A 6,442-nucleotide genomic window follows, 5' to 3' on the forward strand; every position below is an offset into this window, starting at 1 on the left:
AAACAGTGAAACATGCGAAACTTTGAGAAAAATCTGGTATTGATTGGCCAAACCAAAAATTCTGAAAATTTTATGTATAGAAGATATATGAGTCTATTTTCAAGGAAAATTAACGGAACTTGATTTGGAGTTTCGTAGCTCCAGTTATAAATAATTTAGTGACTATTGCTCAGGAAGACAGCTTGCAGTGAAATTATGATTATGTGGTAAACATTGACAAAAATTTGTTAATGAGTTGCTTATTGATTTCTTATAAGCTTACTATGATCTGTAGGTGTGGTTGGCCGAATATTGTAAGGGGTTAATACGTAGTTTGTATTTGAATAGTTAGATTAACGTGTTAGTAATCCAATTGTAGGCGGTTCGTGTGTGGATCTCGTCAGCATATCGTCGCAAAATGTGTGTAACTAACACCCTCTTTCTTAGTCTAGATCAAAAGTCGAAAAGCGAAATGCCGAAAATCGGTATTTTGTAGATTTGAGAGTGTGCGAATGCTCGTGAAGTAAATCGATTAATGTTTTTGGTAAGCTGTAATGTTTGGACTGCAAAGTGCATGATTTCTGTGCCCTCGATATTTTTGGGCTTAATGGGCCAAAATTGGAATGATGGGCCAACGGGCCCAATTCGGTAAGAACCCTTGGTACGTGATTCTGTTAGTACGTGAAAAGTATGAAAATGCATGAAAAACCCTAAAATAGATAAATTACTGAAATACCTTTAAAAGTGGAAAATTTACAGTTTTACCCCTAGGAGATTAATTACCGAAATACCCCTAGGGTTAAATTGACTTAAATGCATGTTTGACTGTTGTTATTTACTGCATGCCATGTTGTTATTATCTGATGCATGGGATTGGGATATTGACGGAGGAAGTACTGAAAGTGGCTTGTCCACGTACTGGAGGCTTTGCCTCAATTTTATCGTTAATCGAGAAGAATGTCGCAGAATGTGGAGTGTTAAATTTGGGTGGGTTGAGCTATCCCCACATGGAGTGTATGGCTGGTACGGGTGGAGTGTAGTGGTTGGTGGGTTGAGTAGTCTCCCCAAATGGGCTTGCATATGTTTACTGATGTTGCATGTATTTTGAAATGGGCCTATGGGCCATACTATTATCTGAATAAGGGGCTAAGGCCCAGTTTATTGTAATCTGAAAAGGGCTCTTGCCCAGTACCACTGTTACCCAAATGGGCTTGCATATGTTTACTGATGTTGCATGTATTTTGAAATGGGCCTATGGGCCATACTATTATCTGAATAAGGGGCTAAGGCCCAGTTTATTGTAATCTGAAAAGGGCTCGCCCAAGACCACTCATACTGAATGGGCTTAGGCCCAATGGGCTTGAGTGACTTGGGCTTTGAATGGGTTTTCCTTACACATCGAGTTTCCCAAACTCACCCCTTTTATTTTCATCCACGCAGGAAATCCCCAACCATAGTGGGCTTGGAGCTGTGAGGGAATTCGGAGTGGCCACCCGTTCTGAAAGTTTGATTTTCTTCTGGTGAACTGGACATCCTTTTAATTACGTTTGAGGTTTTGGGCTTTTAAATGTAATAATGCCGCTTATTTATTTTTGATGGTTTTTAATATGTATTACTAAGATAGGTAATACTTATTTTAACTGTTGAAATTGGATAGCTTTAGGGCGCGTTTTCAAAAACAACAGTTGATTTCAAAATAACACGACAACAAGCAAAGCTTCCGCAATGAAAGTATTTTTCAAAATTAATCACTTTTCTTAAAAATGACTTAATCAAATCGGTTTCCTAGAAATATCCATGACGTTAAGGTGTGGCAATGGCGTATGCATGTCTAGGATTGGATCCAAGGAGCTTGGTACTTAGCATCCGATGGACTCACCACCTCTTTTCCGATTTCCTACCGGTGCATGACTTCCATTCACTTTAACCCTTAATGAATTAATCTTTTGAACATCAAGTACGATTTTACGGACTTAGAATGGAAATTTTTTTACGTTTTGATGTGGCATGCCGGATCCGGCCATAACTTCTGGGCCGGGTTTGGGGTGCTACATTTAGAGCCTGTTGGCTTGGTCCGAGCTCAAATCTGAAAAAAAATCTAAATTTGAAAGGGCCTAAGCCCGTAATAGATTTGAGCCTGAGAAAATTCGATCTCAAATCCAAAAAAATGCAGTCCAAAAGGGCCCATTCCAAGCCCACCCAAACCTGTCCATTTGCTAGCTCGACGAGTGAGCAAAACTACCACTCCATTAAAATTTGGTCTTTATTTATAATGTATAATAATAAATTTAGTCCTCAACTTTTACATATTTATTCAATTTGACCCCTATTTTCTTATTGGAAGTAAATTAGAAAATTTTGAAACTAATAATGTTAAAGGGCCAAAAAGGCTTAAGTGACAAATTAAAAAACAACAACAATTAAACCTTTTAAAATGGAAATTTATTAAAAATCATAAAATTACAAACAAAAGTTAATATTAAAAAAACAATACCAACCCATTAAATTTAATGGTTATAAGATTTTTAAAAATTGATCCCTACTTTATTAAGTTAATATTACTTACCTTTTAACCCTAAACCCTAATTATGTTATATTTCCTAAAAGAATCCATTCAATTAAAAGATAGTTGAATTCTATAAATTTGATATGTTTATATATTTTAACATGTTATAAATTATAATATATATTTTAAGTATCTTATAATTTATCATCATATAAAATTTCTTTGTAAATAATTGGTATTAAATAAAATTTCAACACATTAACGTAACTTTGATTTAATTTTTCCAACCTTTGATGCATAAGAGAAAAGAAGCTTTAACTATGGTAAGTGGATGATTAAATATCTGGGCTCCAATACCATCATAGCATCTGAAATGGCTGCGCCTCTGAGCTTCTGAGCCTTGCTTTTGACAATTTTTCCTATGATAAAAACTATATAATTATTAGGAAACAAGATATTTAATTATTAATAAATTTATATTTTGTTAATTCTATATTAAAAATTATAAATTAATTATTAAATTATTTGAAAACTTTCATTTAAAATCACTAGATTATTAAATTATAACATTTGAATTTTAAAAAAAAAAGTTTAAAATATCTTACCCAGAACTTGATTTGGCCCAGCATAAGTTGTCGTAGGATTTATGAAAATCCAGATACAAAACGTGATCGCAGACAGTATAGCTTAGTTAGGCATATGCGAATTTGTTTGTGCATAGGATATACTCAACATATGAAGTGACAAAAAAAAAAAGTTAATTAGGGGACATATTCTTTCATTTTTATCATAACCCAATGTGTTCCTTTTAACTAATGAGTAAATGATGGAATTAATGATAAATTTTAACACAGGATTTAGTGAAAAGAATATAAATATTTAAAAACTAAGTTGAGCTTTTTTAAAAAAAAAAATCGAAATCAGAACTAAATTAGTAAAATACTTGGTAGATTTATTAGAGGATTGTATTGAAAAAGAATCTGGATACTTAATTTAATAGGCTTAACTATTACTAGTTTTATGGCACAACTGGTTGTGTCTTGTGTGTGAACAAAAAAAAATTTGGTAAAAAATATTTTTTAGATAATACAAAGTAAGGTTTTGGTTGAAATAATTAATGCTAGGAAAAAAAAGATGTTATTAAAAATTGGTGTCTGAGTTGGTAGACATTTTTTCAAGTAGTTAATGAGAAAATAGAAAAAAAAATACAAAACACAAGAAGATGATTACGCAGTTGGATTTTCTTATGTTCGCAGAGCCTAGCTCAGTGAGGTGTATACACTCTCTTCAATAATTACAAGGTAAATCTACTCAATCACACATACAGTGATTGTTTCTTTCACCATTACACTTGAAAGATACATTACTCTCACCACTATTAATACCCCTTGTAATCACAACAACATATTTTACTTTAAAAATAACACTCTTATAAAAGTATTCTCTCAAGAACACATTAAGTGTCAAACATTCGGTATATTTACTTAGGCAAGTCTCTCAAATATATAGACATTGATTTCGAGATTTGCTTATTGTCAAAACCATTTTTTTTGAAAAAACGGGGATCGACTTCATATTTTGTAAAGAAAACGAAAATTGGGAGTCGCCACCAATCTTTTTTTATTTAGGTGTGATCGGATCACCAAGAAGTTTGGTCATTTTAATAAAACATTTTAGTTTACTAAAACAACGATTTTGGCCTACAAAAATTGAGAAAACGAGTTCCGGGGTCGGTTACGTACGAGGAAGGGTTAGCACCCTCGTCACGCCCAAAATTGGTACCTAATCGATTAATTAAAGTCCTAATGTCGAAAGTTAAAAAATAATAATTTTAAAACAAATTTTTAAATACGATCCATTTTTTATGCATGTTTAGATAACTTGAAGTGAATATTGAGATTCTCTTATTTCGAAGAAATAAAACATCACATCCAGCACGTAGGACACAACATTTCAAACCTTTGATATCAAAATCATCTCATAATTCCCAGAATTTATGCATTCAAAAGTTAAAAAGGATATTCGGTCGTTCGGTCAAAAGATAAATCGAAACCCAGCATGTAGGGCACAATTTCTCGAAATTTCTAAACACGAAATATTGCCTTGTTTAAAAAAATCTTGAATAAAAATGTAATAGTATGAAACGATTAAGATTCTCTTGTTTCGAAGAAATAAAATATCACATCCAACATGTAGGACACGGTATTTCAAACATTCGATACCAAAATCATCTCATAATTTCCGAAACTCATGTTTTGAAATTTTAAAAAGGATATTTGGTTGTTTGGTCAAACGATAAATCGAAACCCAACACGTAAGGCACAATATATCTCTCGAAATTTCCAAACACGAAATATTACCTTGTTTTGAACAAAACAAATGTACCATTTATATGGTCTTTGAAATGACTTTAATGAAATGAAAATAAATGACAATATCGAGCATGGCATAATAATTTATGAATGAATGTCATAATAATGAATCACAAATACATGAAAATATGAATAAAGAACTTCGATACATAATGGCAATAATCATACAACACAAGTAATTTGGACACCCACATTAATAATCGAAAAGAAATAAAATGAACGATAAGACAATTTAAATAAACAATGGGACAATTCTAAATAGGTACTAGGTATGGAAAACAAGTTTAGAATAGATACTATAAAAACGATTTAAAGTAAATGGTATAAAACCATTAGAAACCAATGATATTCAAGATAACAAAATAATATATAGGACAATCTAAAATAAACAATTTATAAAATATTTGAAGATGGCATGAAGGAGTTTAACAAAAATAATATATGAAAAGTAGGTTTAAAGTGAATAATATAAATAAAAGATGCATATATATATATATATATATATATATATATAAAATTTAATATAGGTAATATATGAATTCTTAGAACAAATAATGACAAATAAATTTATAATATCTAATAAAATAATTTAAAATAATTAGCATGTAAAAAATGTAATTAAATGACATATAGGAAACTTAAACGTAAAATACATGTATAATCTTCAAATAAAAATATGTATGATAGTTTAAAATAAATAAATATACATATATATAATAATAATAATAATAATAATAATAATAATAATAATAATAAAAGAATGTGAAAAATTGATTTCAATATATATAATAATGAAGTGATTTAAAATAAAATAACTTAAAATAAATGAAACTAAAACAGTTCCAAAAACTGAATAAATAAACAAGTAGATAAATTAATAGGTTAGGACTAGGCTGAGATCAAGTTAAAATTCAAGGGAAAAATTATAAATAATGAAAATAGACCATCGGGGACCTAGGTGAAACACGCTGAAACACATGAAGGGTCGATTAGGAAATTATCCCTAACCCCTAGGCGCTACGTTTCAAAATGGACTAAACTGAAATAGACACAAAATGTGCGGCGAAATTTTAAAGAAATAGAAAAACCAATGAAGACTAGATTATAGCGCCCTGAAAATGGAAGGACCAAGCGCGCAATAAACCCAAATGAGTGAAACACGCGGATCCCCCTGGAGCGGGTCGGGTCGCGCATGGGTCACCTTAAACGACGTTGTTCTGGCGTTGGTGACCTAGGTGCAAAACGACACCGTGTCATTCTCCTATAAAAATAAATTTTTTTAAAACTTCATTTTTGCACTTAATTTTTAAAAAAAACAACAGAGAGCCCTTTTGCTCTCTCCCTATCCCTTTCTCTTTTTTCTGCTAGGGTTTGAACCCTAGCTTTGCACCGCCGTCGTGAAGCCATCGTAGGTGGTGATCGGGGCAGTAAGAAAAGGGGCTTTTTTGACCCCAGTTTTGGAGCACCTTTGAAGGCCATCTCTTTAACCCCAAAAAATCAAGAGAAGAAGGTACTTCCTCCCTTTTGAGTCTGACTTCGAAGACGGAGATAGACTCTGACGACGTAACCCCGGGGTTCGGGTAAA

General features: G+C 32.0%; 1 long non-coding RNA gene across 1 annotated transcript; it reads left to right on the top strand.

Moving 5' to 3' along the window:
• The first annotated feature begins 455 nt into the window (after positions 1 to 455).
• On the top strand, positions 456 to 1,710 carry LOC128293269 (uncharacterized). The gene is made up of 2 exons (XR_008283424.1): positions 456 to 627; positions 1,420 to 1,710. It is a non-coding gene; the product is annotated as an uncharacterized LOC128293269 (long non-coding RNA).
• The last annotated feature ends 4,732 nt before the right edge of the window (positions 1,711 to 6,442 follow it).

This window comes from Gossypium arboreum, chromosome 5, assembly GCF_025698485.1.
Source record: "Gossypium arboreum isolate Shixiya-1 chromosome 5, ASM2569848v2, whole genome shotgun sequence".
Lineage (NCBI taxonomy): Eukaryota > Viridiplantae > Streptophyta > Magnoliopsida > Malvales > Malvaceae > Gossypium > Gossypium arboreum.